General features: G+C 35.6%; 1 long non-coding RNA gene across 2 annotated transcripts in view; it reads left to right on the top strand.

Annotated features, from left to right (window-relative positions):
* The window catches only part of LOC104853082, a 76531-nt gene that overhangs the window by 33887 nt on the left and 27011 nt on the right, over positions 1-15633 (top strand). For both annotated transcript variants that reach the window (XR_777678.2, XR_777679.2), the window contains exon 5: positions 14259-14317. This is a non-coding gene — a long non-coding RNA (uncharacterized LOC104853082). The remainder of the gene's footprint in view (positions 1-14258; positions 14318-15633) is intronic.

The raw sequence follows: 15633 nt of genomic DNA, 5'->3' as shown, positions 1-15633 counted from the left end.
ATATATATATATATATACACACAATATATAAGCAATATATATAATATATATATATATATATAAAACAGCCCAGGGTTGCTAGATTCCTTTGACATTTGAAAATCTGTCAATTTAAAAGCCCAAATCAGTTTAATAAGTGCAGAAAAAAAGCATTTGACATATTTGAACATACATAGCGAAACCACTGAGCTAAGTTAAATCCTCGGCCCTGACAGATTCTAATATCCATTCATGATTAAAATCTTTCTAGAAAACTAGAAACAAAGATAATTTCCTTAACTAGGGCCAGGGATTTAGCTCAGTGGTTTCACCACCTCCTTCGCAAGGGCAAGGTCCTGAGTTCAATCCCCAGTACCAGAAAGAAAAAAAAAAGATAGAATTTCCTTATTCTAATAAAGAGTTATAAAAACACCTACAATTAATATTATGCTTAATAATGAAAAACAATATTTTCCTTCCTGAGATTAGGAGTGACTGAAAGTTGTCTGATCTCACCACATCTATTCAATATTGTAGATTCTAGCCAGTGCAACAAAGTGAAGAAGAAAGAAAAAGTGAGCTGTTGATGATTCTTCACTAATGTAAATCTAAAAGGTCCTATTATATTAATATTTTCTGACTATTTTAACATCTCTAAGGTAAATATTTTTCATTTTCAGTATCGTTTAAGCATTGCAGACTTAATGAAAACATTACTTTTTATTATTTTTTAAAGTTTGCTGGTAAATGTCCAAAGTAAATTATTTTTGAGTTGTCCGTGCAATGCACAATAGTTGTGTACACTCATGTGCTGCAGAATGACATTCTAGTCAATGACAGACTGCAGAGACGACAGTGGTTCCAGAAGATTACATCACCTAGTGAGGTCATGGCCATCTCAGTTTGTGTACATCTACTTGGGCACGCTTGTGCAATCATGAAGTTGCTTCATGACACACCTCTCATCATGTGTCCCTTTCACTGAGGACTGCATGACTGTACATGAATTGGCTGATTTATTATCTAGAAGAGTCACATAAAGTGCCTTTTAGCCATAAATTTGTGACTGATGTGCATATTTAGGCTGCAGTAAATTACTGACAGAAATGGATGGAAAGGATGATTCAGACTGAGGAGAGTTTGAAAACATAAGAAGTGGCTGCTTGGGGGTCGAATAGGAAGTGAGTCCTTTTCTTCTGTGATATCATCTTGTTGATTTCATCAGGATGTAGTTTTTAAATGTCTGTCTTTTAATCTTTTTTTCCTGTTTTCTCTAATTCTATTTCCTTTCCCTCTGTTTTTCATTTACTATTGCTGCATCCTATCTATTGAGCAGTATCTCTTGCTCAATGTGTCAAGTAAAACACGCTCACATATGAGATGTCATCTTTGCTATAATAATTATTCTGTATAATATAGACACAGCCTTTAATTTGGTAATATTATACAGTAGATCCTGTTTTGAACATTAATCACTCCGGGTACATATAAATGCCTTTAACTGCTAATAAATAAAATGTTTTTAAGGTACTGAGTTCATTTCCTCAGTATTCAAGGCCCCAGGGAATCATCACATGTGTAGAAACTTTCTTCAAAATGCCATTGTGATGGCCTCTCCATGACAGAGTGGAAAAGGACCATGAACATCAAGTTTACCTATGTGATACTTGTGATACAAGTATAGTAATATGATGAAGTTAATAACCTTATATTAGTTAGTGAGACTGGAAAGATGTTTTACTCTTTAGTGTCTTGTCTTCTGTAAGCAAGATAATGAATTCAGGTCCAAAATAAATAGGTCTAATGAGTGACTTATAGTAGCAAATATCCTCTTTTTGCAAATAAATGCTTTACTATTTTATGAATTTTTTCAGTCATGCTCACAGCTTCAATTCTATAACAAATTGCACAAACCTTCCTTTGGGGAGATGGGAAAAGAAGATTATTAATGGTCACTAAGTCTCCAAATTATTTTGAGATGTTTCCCTTCTTAAGACCCTCCTTCAGACTGTTACTCTACAAGTGTAACCCCTATCGATACTGGAAAGATTTTATTGCTATCAGTGTGCTTCTATCTTGGTGCCACAGATGCTCCCTGAGATAATAACAAATCATATTTACTAAGCATCACTTGTACGCCCAGCACTGTTCTGCTTTTTTTAATGTCTTTAATTTTTTTCTAAAGTTCAACAACAAGATGTGACAGTCTTTTTTTTTTAACATAATGGAACTAGAACATAGAAAGTATTAGTAACTTACGCTCATGCAGCTGATCCAGTAGAGATCTTTGAACCTCTGCTTTTGGCCCCAAGCGCTCATTTTTGTAACTTCTGTGTTATTGTGGCCACTGGCCATATTCCAATTACTATCTTTAACTATTGATAAGTATGTCATGTCACTTTTTTCAAAATCCTACCTGGTAAAGATTTGAAAAAAGAAAATTTCCTATTTAGCTATGTTCTTAGTCACTTTTCTCATCGCTGAGACACCATATCCAGCTTCCAACTAGAAGGAGAAAGATTTATTTGGCTCGTGCTCAGTCTGTATTTGGCGGGCTCCAAGGTAGGAGGACATGGCATAGGGACAGGGTAGAGGAATAGCTAGCTACTCATGGCATGAAGTCCAAGAAGCAAACATCCTCAAGGAAGGAACCACAGAGAGAAATAAGGCCAAATCCTTCGTGAACTTTTCTTTTTACCGGACCCCACCTCCTAATAAATTGGTAGTGAGCCCCCATAACCTAGTCACCTTCCAAAAGCCCTGCCTATGATCACGTGAGCCTTTAGGAAGATATCTAGATTAACAGGTATCTAACCATATTGCAAATCTCCCAAAAGTAACAATCAGAGGCAAGCACATATCACAAGTGGTATTCACTTAAAAACAGAAATGGAAATTGTTCTAGGGCTCTTTTCACTATTACAAGGAAATCTGTAGGAAACAAAAGCTGACCAAACCAATGACTTGGGTTTGAAATGTTCACTGTGATTTTCCCCTGCCAATTAGGCATCCAGGTTAGTTTTCTTTTCTAGCTCATTGCCATCCTTTGTAATCTTATCCAAAATTTTAAATATCTGTTTATCATAATGCTTTTGCACATGTGTAAATTAGAAACAACGGCTTCTATCAGTCATGTGTTTGCTAAATTGAATTGTTTTAGGATCGGTAAAATGGGCTAATGAACCCATTGAAAGTCAAGTTCCTCCCAACAAGTACACTTCCCTTTAATGGATCTACAGATGGTAATTAGCCACAGAGGGGCTGAAATATACTTTGTTTTGGATCTCGAGAATATTTTATAATCTGTATTCTGAAATAGCAATGATTGAAATAATCTTTTGGACTTCTACTCTTAACTTTGTTGCACATACTATCTGCTCTTTTTATACATTCCTTATTATTTTGGGGCTACTTTATGCACAGATATAGCAGTTCACAAAAATAAAAGACCATTATCTGATGTTGAGATTTGTAAAATTTTCAATTTTTTTTATTTTGTCTGACTTGCTTGCTTCACTCAAATATTCTAACTAGCAACATCCTAGAAATATTTATATCAGGCATGTAGACATAGAATAGTCTCTCAAATAAATAAAATTTATATCTGCCTGCCATATTTCCTACCATTAGATCCATTCCCTGGCTCTGATTTGATACAGGTGGGCTTTTAAGCCATTTCCTATACAAATATTCATGAAAAAAATGAACCCCGGATTCAATTATGGTGATTATATTTAACTGACATCAATAATTTTTTTCTGAATTTTTTAAATTGAGTTTATTGGTACATTTTAGGGATACAGTACAGTTACCTTCATCATTGGGAACTTGTACCTTTACATGACAGGTCTTGTTTCACATTTTTTGCCCTTGTCGCTGCCCTCCCTTCACCTCCTCCTCCCCTCCCCATTTACAATCACTTTATTTCCATCTTTTCATTTTCTCACATTTTTTTCTTTTCCCTTATTACCCTTCCCCTACCCATCCCACATTCCCTACACCTTTAGACTTTTTCTTACCATTTCACAATGTCAGTTATCTCATTAGGATCTTATATACTATTATAGTTTATTCACACCAGAGAAACTATTTTCTGAATTTCTATCCAAATGGTCCATACATACCTGACAGCCAGCCTGTCCCTGTCCATTTGGGGAGGAATAATGCTGATGAGGCTGTGTCATTTATGATGAGAAAGAAGGCTTTATTTAATAAAAATACTTAATATTCTAAAATGATGCAACATGGTAGAAAACATTTGATCAAAGATTTAAGCAATTTAAAAATGCATATTCACTAAAAAATAGAAATAAGAAAAACAATAGGTAGGTCATACTCTATAATATGTAGTTTTTCAGATCTTTTGACACTAAGAAATAAAACACTTAACAACAAGGGTTATCATATAATAAAGATGTTCCAAGTACTTCAGCTTCGTAGCATTATGTTTTTCTTTTTTGGGGGAAGTATGCCCAAATATAATAGATGAAATTTTAATTCTGTGAGAAGCATTACTGCTCTGCCCTACATTTCTGCTGATTCTTAGTTTAGATCGGAATAATTTCTAGTCTGGTCCAAATTCCTGTATCTAAAATTTCTCAATTCCTATTTGCTATTTTCTTTTGATTTTACTTGTTTTTCTGTCCCATTTCTTCCCTAAGTGCAGGACTCAGACCTGGTTTCTGGTTCCCCAAAGCTACAACACAACAAAGTTATCTGTGTAAATGTCTTGGGTTTGAAGGTTAACATAAAGACTTAAACTCAAAAAGAAGGAAATGCATCTTAAATTAAAACAGTATTTTCTTAAAACCTCTTGCTCTGCTGTCCAGTAGGAATTCTTCATTGGCCATCCTACTGTTTAGTTGATAGTTGTTTTTCTACATTCCTCTTTCTCTCTTTATCAGATTCTTCTCTCATTTCAATGAATTCAAATAACTGAACATCATATCTCAGTCAGCCTTCAGCCCATCAATGAAGAAAGTAGACAGCTTTTTCTAAATAAAAAAATCAGTCCTACTGCCCTCTTAACTGATGAGTCCAGAAAAGGGGGGGGTGCTTCTAGCAAAACAAACAATAAGTTAAATGCTTTATATATTTATTTCTTCGTTTTTGTGGCTTGGGATCAAATCCGAGGCCTCATACATGACAGAAAAGCTCTACCACTGAGAGCTATATCCCTGGCCTGATTGTCTCCTTTATGTATTAGGATCCAGAGAAATTCTGTGGAGCTCTGACTGCAGGGCTATGCTGTGGCCCGTATAGCATAGGGTCTGAAGCCTGGGAGAGCAGTGGGAGAAGAAGAAATGAAGGAACCACGACTATTACTGAAGTTTGGGACCAGGTGGAACCATAGCTTTTTGGGGGCTAATGGTTGCCTGGAGCATCGTGCGCTCTGTGTTTATACTGAAGGCAAACAGAGAAGGCGAGGAAAATAGTGCTATGCGGCCCATGTGGAACTTAAGTGTGATAGGGCATGTGCAGGAAGGAAACGAAAGGATACACACTGTAACTCTCCTGGGGCTGTGCCTTACAGGGTCTCCAGTGTTAGTCTCTCTAAACTGTGGAGGAAAAAGGGAGTAGGGAGGAGGCCATCTTCAGTCTTGGCGCGCAGCAGCAGGCTGGTACCCAGTTGATAGCACTTGTGAGGTTATCCGGGTGAAGACGGTACTGGCCTTTCTGACTTCTTGGTGCCTCTGCCCAGCAGTCATTAAATACTTTGACTGTTGCTGCATAGAGTGGCACCTAATTCTACCACTCCGGAAAGTTGGGTCAGGAGGATCACAAGTTTAAGCTCAGCCTGGGTAACTGAGTGACTCAGCTAGACACTGATTCAAAAATTTTTTAAAAATTTATAAACAAAAGGTCTGGAGACTTCAAAAAGCAAAAGACAGAAAGGAAAAGAAAAAACAGGAGAAAAGGAACAAAATGGAAACAAAATCTTTGTAAATAGGGAAGGGTGAAGCGGGGGAAGGGAGGGCAGGGGTATGGGGAAAAATGAGAACCGAGATACATCATGTAAAGGTACAAGATCCCAATGATGAATGTAACTTCACTGTATACCTAAAATGTACCAATAAATGGGAAAATGTGCCAATGAATGGATAAAAACAAAAAACAAACACAAAAATTATTTTACTGTCCTCTCTGGCTATTTCCTATTTGAAATAAAGGCACTTAATACAGTTTTATGAAGTTACAGCAATGTTTGTATTTTTTATTTGATTCATTTCAGATCACTTTTCTCACTCTTATCACAGATTGTTAATATGTCTTAAAGAAATACACAGTAAAGAATATTAATTGCTTTCTTTTTTTCCAATCTGCCTTCCTCAAAATGCAATTACAAATTCATGTGGCACACTGGTCAGAACTTAACATTTAAAAACATTTTACATGAAATTTCTAGAAAACATTTAGCCATTGCTCTGCTTTCTGCTTTATGAGATTTTTTTTTTGTAAATTAACAAAAGGCTCAAGTTGGTCTTAGTCATTACTGTGTTCAGTAATAAACAAATAAATTTAATGTAGGTAATATATTCAAGCATAATTTTTGTTTAGATTTATCTTTTAGCTGATTTTCTTACTGGGAGTCTGACTCCTAGTATGTTTACTTCAAGATTATGTGCTTGGCTCTTAATATCCTTATAAAGTTTGAACTGAATCTCCAAAAGCAGTCTATAAACTTAAAATAAGAAAACATTTTTTTTTGCCAAAAAAGTTCCTCTCTTCTAAATATACTTATAAACTAGGAAACAATAACTTCCTTAGTTTTTAAAATTGGGAATGTAAGAATGAGTACAATTTTATGTAAAACTAATGACCTGATAGAAGTGTCTGCAATAAAAAAAAAAAAATAATTGCTAGTTTTGCTTTTGCTGATTCTATGCTGGTTCCTTTGTTGATGGAGTTGCTGTTGATATCATTATAGTAGAGAGGCAGTGGAAAGGCCCAGGTATTTTTTAAAGCCCTTAACCTTTAAAATGAAGTTAACACTTTCCATTTCCATTTAGAGGCTCAAATGAACAGTGAAGAAATTCCAGGATAACTGTAAGACAGTAGAGCTGTAGCCCACATTTCATTACAGTGTCCTGGCTCTTAAGATACATTGTATTTTAAAGATTCCAAGAGTCACTTTCTTTCTTTCTTTTTGCACATTTTATCACCTGTGGAACCAGGCTGTGTCTGTGGTGGTCCTGATGTAGGCCTCACTGCCTGTTCCTGTGCATGGACATAATGCAGAAAGAGGGTCAGCAGCCGGGGATGATTTCGGACGGTGCAGTTCTGATACCCTTGACTGCATGGAGAAATTTGTGTAGTAAAACATGGGTACTCATGACTTTGAGTTCAAAAGATTTGGAAGATCTAGACTTGAGATGTAGATAAGCTTTAGCAATACCTTAACAAATTTGTTTTGTTTACATTTTCATATGTATATGGACTCTAGAAATGATACAAAATAAAAATGTGCATTTAAAAATCCCATTCAAGTCATTTCACTTAAAAAATGCATGAATGATCTGAATAGACACTTCTCAAAAAAAAAGAAGTATCAGTGCCCAACAATATATGAAAAATGCTGAATATCAGTTGTAATCACAGAAATGCAAATCCAAACTATAATAAGATATCATTTCATCCCAGTAAGAATTGTTATTATACAAAAAGATGTGATGAGGCTGTGGAGAAAAAGCAGCTCTCCTACAGTGGCAGTATAATAAATTAGTAGAGCCATTATGGAGAATTTTGTGAAGATTTCTCAAAAAACTAAAAATAGATTTATCATGTTATCCAACTGAACCACTCCTGGGTATATCTCCAAAGGAAGTGAAATTAGTTTGCCAACGAGATAACAGCATGTTCTTGCTTATTGTGGTACAATTCACAGTAGCTAAGATATGGAATCATACTAGGTATCATCAACAGAAAAACGGTTAACTAGGATGTGATATACTTGTACTATGGATTATTATTCAGAAAAGAAGAGCAAAACCCTGTCATTTGCAGCAACATAAATGCAACTGGAGGATATTGTAAGTAAAACAAGACAGACACAGAAAAACAATAACTTTGTATACTCTATCATATGTAGAAAGTAAAACAAAATCAATCTAAATGTAGACTAGAGATCACTAGAATCTGGAAATGGAGAAGGAATGTCAATAAATGGAGGCTGGATTTCACTAAAGCACACTGTACACATGTGTCACACCTAGCCCCATTAATGTGTACCATCAATATATATTGACCAAAATAAATTTTAAAAAGCCCTCTCAATAATTATGAAGTAAAAGTTCTAGGATACCAAAAACATCATGTTACAACTTTCTAAAGCAGATTTCCCCTTCTCTATGTTGTATAAAATATGGCATCCTTAAAATAAATATGGTGATCCTGATGTAGCCATAGATTGTGGGATTATAGAATGCTTGGACTGGTACTTTTAAAGAGATTTTTGTTGTTGCTATGTCTTATAAATGGTTGATATGAATCATGCCATATCAAAGGAGGCATTAAAACATTTTTAAGGCAGATTGGAAAATAAAATTGAAAAGGATTTAAAATATCCTTTCATTCCATAAATAGTGTTCTTCTTGAGAATTGCTTCCAAAATGTGCCTTTTAAAAGCAAACTTTAAAAGTCTCACTTTGGGCCATAAATAAATTACTTTGTCTTGTTTATTATAGACAATCATCTTTGAGGGTTTTGAAGTTTATTTCAGGAGAGGATTTAGCACTCCACAAGTTTATGTTTAAGATCGTGATATTGACTGATTATCTTTAAGATGTAATAGACATAATAAATGACTTGAAACACTCAATATTTTCAGAGTGTTTGCCATTACAGTATTTGATGGTTATTATTTTACAAAAAATCATTCTTATCCCATTTTCTGAAAAGGAAACCAAAATTATTTCCAAGTCACTTCACTGTCTACATTTACTTTCATGTCTGTGATTTAATATTGTTAAATTAATATAGTGACCCCATTTTTCTTTGCCCAAGGAAGATTTATTCTACATCAGTAAAATTCTGATATTTAAATGCCAAGCCTAACTTTTAAAAACTATTTATTACAGAATAATGTCTACAGCACACCATTCTTTTCATTAGAGGACACACAAAATCGAAACCTTAGAGCTTAGTCTTACTCAGGCAAGAAAGTGCTTCTTTGTTGGTGAGGCTTTGGCACTGCATGGAAGGTAGGATGCCAGATGCTGTCAGTGGCCGTGGACTGCTTTCGGGACTGATGGATTTTCAGCCTTCCTCAAAGGTGTAGACCTCTGAAAAGCACTGTTCCCTGAGGTTATTCTGATGTCAGCTGCAGAAGAGTTTGAGGCCTTCTGTGTCTCCATGTTAGTAACCACCTCAGGTCCTCAAATGTTCCTTTCTCCCAAGAGGCAGCTCTGTAACCTCACCACACGTTATTTAAGTATCCCTTTGTTCTTCCAACCTTCCTTTGTAGTCAGGAGACAAACTCCATCTACATTCAGGCCTCCAAGTCAGAAACTCCATGAAACCTGTGTTTTCTCCATTTGCAGTCTTCTGGCTAGGCCAGTCAGCTGTGCCCTTGCTCACCTCTTCCTTGGACAATTTGTAGGCTAGTTCTTCTCACTACTGTGGGTTTAAATTTACAAATTTTAATTGTATATTCTCTTTTGAGAACTTGAAAGTCACTTTTCTTGCTGGGAAAAAGTTCTATTGTCTGTTAGCAAATTGCTTTCTCCCCCAAACAATAGTCCTGTTCCTTTCCTGTCTTTTCATATTGCTTCAAATATGATGGAAAAGTACTTTATATTGTCCTAAGTATTTTTCACAAGTCTCAGCTTATTTTCAACATAGCACTTTTGACATAGATTTAAAACATACTATCCATATGGTTTTGTATTTTTTAAACTTTACACTATATTGTATGTATTTTCCATTTAATTAAATATATTCTGAAAACAATATTCAATGTCTGTTTAATAGCCTATCTTATTTAATCATTTCCTATTTGGGGCCATTTGGTTTGAGTCCAACTTGTTTTTGCTTGTTTTGCAATTTTAAATAATGCTTCTGTGAACTTCTTGGTACATAATTCTTTGCCCAGATTTCTGATTATTTCCTTATGCTGTACTCCAGCCACCAAATACTGTCCATTTCTTGTGCTCAGGGACTGAATAGGCTGATTGTTTTTCCAATCGATATCCAATGACTATAGTTTCTGCTCGATGATCTCTAGAATTGTTTTGATGAGTGACTGGCAGGAGTGTTGTCCATCTGGCTTCAAGATCTTCCATGATCCTCCTCCAACTTACACGCATTTGCAGCAACTTAGTGTGCTGGGAGGATAGGAGATAGAAGTCAGGGTCTCTCTTCTGGGTGGTAATGGTAGGCAGGTAACTTCTGTGTGCACCTTTGGGTTGCATGAATGGTGCAGAGGCAGGGGCAGTGGGGAGAGATGTTGCCATGAGGGCAGCCGGTTTATGATTCACCGTGAGTTGGGAAGATGTTAATATACAGATCTTTTAACCTGAAGCTGGATGTTAGTTTAAAAAAACAGAAACCCCAAACTAAAATGTTTAGCTAACTATACTAAAGAATTTTGTCTCAGTTTTTAGTCCTGTTTTTTCTTTTCTCTTCCTGCTCTCTCTTTTCCATGTAGTATTTGAGAAAAAGCAGTAAGCTATGTAAAGTGTATATGCTGTTTCTGCTTAAGTATTTCATTATGTGTTTTAATCTGCAATTCAAATCAGAAGAGGACTGAATGAAGACATTCATTTCAAAGAGGGTCCCTCCTAAAAGCATATATGTAGTCACTTATATGGAACTATCTTCAATCCTGGGAAATTAAAAACATTTCAGGCAGCAATATGACTTTTTTATGTTTTTTTTTTAATGGTACCAGGGATCTAACTCGGGTCCTTGTGCTTGTGAGGCAGGCACCGGAACCATGGAGCTAAATCCCCATCTCCTGGCCTCTGTTTCTGGTTAACTTTTCCTGTTACACTATTTTGACTGTCTTCATCTTTGCAAATTTTCTAGAATTTAATCTTTCAGTGTTGTTTGATTTGTAATTGAAGAGTTGGGTATTATTCTCAGGAAGTCCTATCGGTTGTATGGGGATTCCCATGGAAGGATTTCTCATCGAATCATATTTTGGGCACTTAGTGATGCAGAGGATTCTTTGTCTATGTTGACAGCTTTGCCCGGATAGGCATGCAGTTGTAGTTGACTTGCTGGATCTAATTCCTACCAGGAAATACTTGTCTTATGTGGCTGCTGGTGTTGCTTGGATGTGTGAGCTGAGAAATCTATTGGGCTGTAAGTTTTCCATTGGAAATTTTGAAGAACTCTCAGGTGCTGTTGCAAGTGAAGGATAGAACTGCTCCCAGGAAAACAAAGGGCTTATTACATTTCTCCAGTAATGAGGGTAGGTAGCAAAAGTAGAAAACAAAGCAGTTATAGCTGCACCTGTATTGCCATATGCCATGCACCGACAAGAGAAGTGGCCAAACAGAAGTTCGCAGCCGCTCCCTCATAACCTATATATATCTTCTCAGCTGCTTATGGATCTTTCAGAAGGAAAATCAGACACCCTGCATCACACCAAAGAGATATCTGCTCCTAATTTTGTATATTTTTCCTCTGTCAATCCATTCTCAATGTTCAAGTACAGTAGGCTGCAAAGGTAGGTAACTAAAACTTGGTTATCAACAGGTAAAGCCTCAGATGCTTGAAGAAGCACCTCATTATCATCCTTCTCATTTTATACAGTACTTAAAAGTTGGAGGAAATAGTAGTCAAACACCACTGATGATTTAGCAATAATTTAGTCACATGTTAAAATTTATGTTATATGGGGATTTGGGGGCATCTAATTTTATGAATAGGTAAAGTTTGATACAAAAGCAAATGTGTCTTAGTTCTTTAATATTTTTATTGAGTGAACAAAATGTAGGTAGGCTTAATGTCTCTTGCCAGTGTGACAAGACGCTACATCTGTGTTCCTCTGGAGAGGTGACCTGAGGAACAGCCAACAATGGGACTGAAGAAGGCCAGTAGGTGACCACAAGTGGCATCACTGAGCCCAGAAGAAAACATTCTCTTCATATCTTCACCCTGGGACCAGATAACTGAGGGCAGGTCCACTGGCAACATTTACAGCATTGGGCATTTCTATGTGACTCACAAGAAGAGTACGGGAAGGACATAATGTGTGGATAACAGTTACTCTGCACTTCAAGACATTTTATCTGAATCACTTGTTATAGCACAATTATCTGGGAATGAACACCAATATGTATAAAAACTCAATGACTAAAAGTAGAGTGAAATTTCTATTTTCATGCTTTAGGATTTTTTTCTATGACTTAAAAGTAGAAGATAAAATTTGGCTTAATCAGTGGAGACCACGTTGGCATTGTACTTTTCCACCACATAAAACATTGTTATAAAACTCTCCTTGGGGGAGCTTCATCACTTGCAAAAAACCCAAAAAACACCCGAAATCATTTTTTTACACTGAAAAATAATGTGTTTGGTTTGATAAAATAAAATTGGTGTGATCTTTGAAGATTTTTTTACATTTTTTATTTCCAAGTCTTAATTTCAAATTTTTCTTAATGTCACAGTAGATATAGGAATGTGGAAAGAAAATGAACTGAACTGAGCTTGGCACAATGAAAGCTAGGCTAAACTTTGGTGTCCCACAGGTAAGGTTCTTAGGATCTGGATCAAACAGATTTAGAAATGTTGTACAATGTGATCTTTGAAGATTTTTTTACATTTTTTATTTCCAAGTCTTAATTTCAAATTTTTCTTAATGTCACAGTAGATATAGGAATGTGGAAAGAAAATGAACTGAACTGAGCTTGGCACAATGAAAGCTAGGCTAAACTTTGGTGTCCCACAGGTAAGGTTCTTAGGATCTGGATCAAACAGATTTAGAAATGTTGTACAATGGACACTTGAACAGGAATGTGGAAAGAAAATGAACTGAACTGAGCTTGGCACAATGAAAGCTAGGCTAAACTGTTGGTGTCCCACAGGTAAGGTTCTTAGGATCTGGATCAAACAGATTTAGAAATGTTGTACAATGGACACTTGAGTTACAACCAACCTGACATATGAAAAACATGGTTTAATTAGTTTAATGGAAGATTCATCTGCCTCTTGTTATCTATAGCCTGTACCCAGGTAAACATCCATATATCAGCTGTATTGACTTACAATCAACTTGAGTTACAACCAGCCATTGGCAATTGATTAAATTCATAAGTCATGGGTCCACTGTATATTGTAGTTACCTAAACACAGTTGGCATTTGTCAACCATCTCAGCACAGTACATAGAATCAGATGTGAAATGTGAGAAAGAGAATATTTTCTTCTGTTGAGGCAAATTTAGAGCTAAGCAGGTGTTCGTTTGATTAGGTGGGCAGGATCTTTTCAGCGAGCCATCCTAAGTGACCAACAGAGAAACATTGGAGCAAGAAATCCAAAACTATAGTTAAGACCCATTTGTTGGACTATGGAATCCTTTCCTGAACAGCCGCAAAAAATATAAACTTTGAAAAAACTGTCTGTAGATGTAGATCTCCAGTGCACAGAATAGGATCTCACACTAAGAGAGTTCAATTTTTATTGAAAAATTATAGTAAAAGACATAGTAACCAATGAAAAATTAGAAGATACATAAATCACATTGTGAAAAGCAATGTTAATTAAGAGTTATGGATTAGTGTAAAAATCATTACATCAGTGTATTGGTGAAATTGCAATAATTCTCTTACCTGTTTTATTGACAAGATTTTGACAAGTTTAATATTCCATAACCATGTAATGTCATGTGTGATATTATAAAATGTTGTAAGCTAACAGATTATCAGTCTTTTGTTTCATTATTTTTCTCAATAATTTCATTTTTTTCCTTTTTTATACACAAAGATAGTAGTGACAAAAACTAGACTGCCTTAGAATTACAGAGGTCAAATATCTGCAGTAGTATAACATGGCATTTCACTTTTAGTTGGCTTTTAAAAATGGAAAAATCAATTAAAAATATTCTTATTAATATGGCAGTTAAAATTTGACACATTGACTAGGAGCCTATGAAGTATAACTCTATATATCTATAAATTGGAAGAATCTTTTTTTGGGGGGTACCAGGAATTGAACTCGGGTCCTTGCGCTTGCAAGGCAGGCCACCGAACTGCTAAGCTAAATCCCCAGCCTGGAAGAATTTTTATAGTATCAAATACACACACCACATTAATAAAATATTGTGTTTATTTTTAGGTTGTCTTCTTGGTATCAAGATTTAACTTCATAAAGCAACCTGTTACAAAGTGACAATGGTTTGTATCCTTCCATATTTGTTCAAATATAACAGTAAAGATGACATGGAGGAAATGCAGATTGATATAACGAATGGTAATTTTTACTAAAGAGATATATGAAGTAGAGATTTAATTAGACTCAAAATGCTGGAGGATGGCCACAGCTATGGTAAAACTTGGCCTGATAAGTCTTGACTCACATTTTTCATAATGTGGACATAGTAGGAGGTAGTTAGATGTCAAATTGAATACTTCTTAGATATTTCTATGCCTAGAAAAGAGCACATACAGGATTCTGCTGCATGAGCACAATTACCTCAGCTCCACACTAACCATAGAGATTTCATTTTATTAATCTCCCCTCACTTCTACACCTGGATGAAAAGCACCCCGTCTCAGTTCTAGTTGATAAATAAGGTACTTGACTCTTACCTAGAATTCCAAAGTGCAGAATGTGTACTTGTGTGTAATGGCATGTGTAACAACCTGGCTTCAGCAGCCAATTGTTGAAATCAATTGTTGAGAAGATGAAAATTCTATTACAACAAAACTGGTAACCCACCAAATCCAAATTATCAGTGTAAAAAACAGCTTATGATTGCTATGAGGAAACACAACTTATTTTCCTACATATTTGATTGGTCTGTCCTAAATTTAAGTCTCAAAACATAAGGGAAGTACATTTCCTCTAGGTACCTGCACTGCATCTAGGATGGTAGATTATGTGGCATATTCATTTCTGTGGATATTAATGGGAGTTCTCAGATTTGCTCATAGTTCAGTCAGTCCTAGAAAGCCTCATGTTAAGAAACTCCACCAGTCATTTTTATATAGAGATGTATCTTTGTTTAGGTAAGAAACTACAACCTGTAAAGTTTTAATTTCACCCATTGTTTTAGACTGTTTTTTTCCAATATCTTCTATAAATACTATCTATTTTTTCATGTAAACTCTGTAGTGGTGCAGGCAAAAATGCCTCTTGCTCTTATTTGAGACTATCACCTATGATTTATGGGATGTGCATAGTTCCCAGTTTGGATTAATATGTCTCCAAGCCTTGTGCTGGCAGAGGCATTTCAAGATCCTTTCTATGTGGGTGACTTTATACTGGAAGGCTAATTTTCAGTGTCTTCACTGGCCCTGAGCATTTTGACGTTTCTGTGTGATGGCAGCCAAACAGTGGAGCAGCAAAGATGGTAATAGTATTTCAACTCCTGTGAACATAACATACAAAGTACATTAGCATCTCTGTTAACATTATGAAGAAGACACTGGAATGTGCACGTTGTCCAGTTGTCTTTATCTTTTTTTTTTTTTTTTTTTTTTTTTTTTTT

Source organism: Fukomys damarensis, unplaced genomic scaffold, assembly GCF_012274545.1.
Source record: "Fukomys damarensis isolate Sample0158 unplaced genomic scaffold, DMR_v1.0_HiC HiC_scaffold_38, whole genome shotgun sequence".
Classification (NCBI taxonomy): domain Eukaryota; kingdom Metazoa; phylum Chordata; class Mammalia; order Rodentia; family Bathyergidae; genus Fukomys; species Fukomys damarensis.
This window is presented reverse-complemented; position numbering and strand designations above follow the sequence as displayed.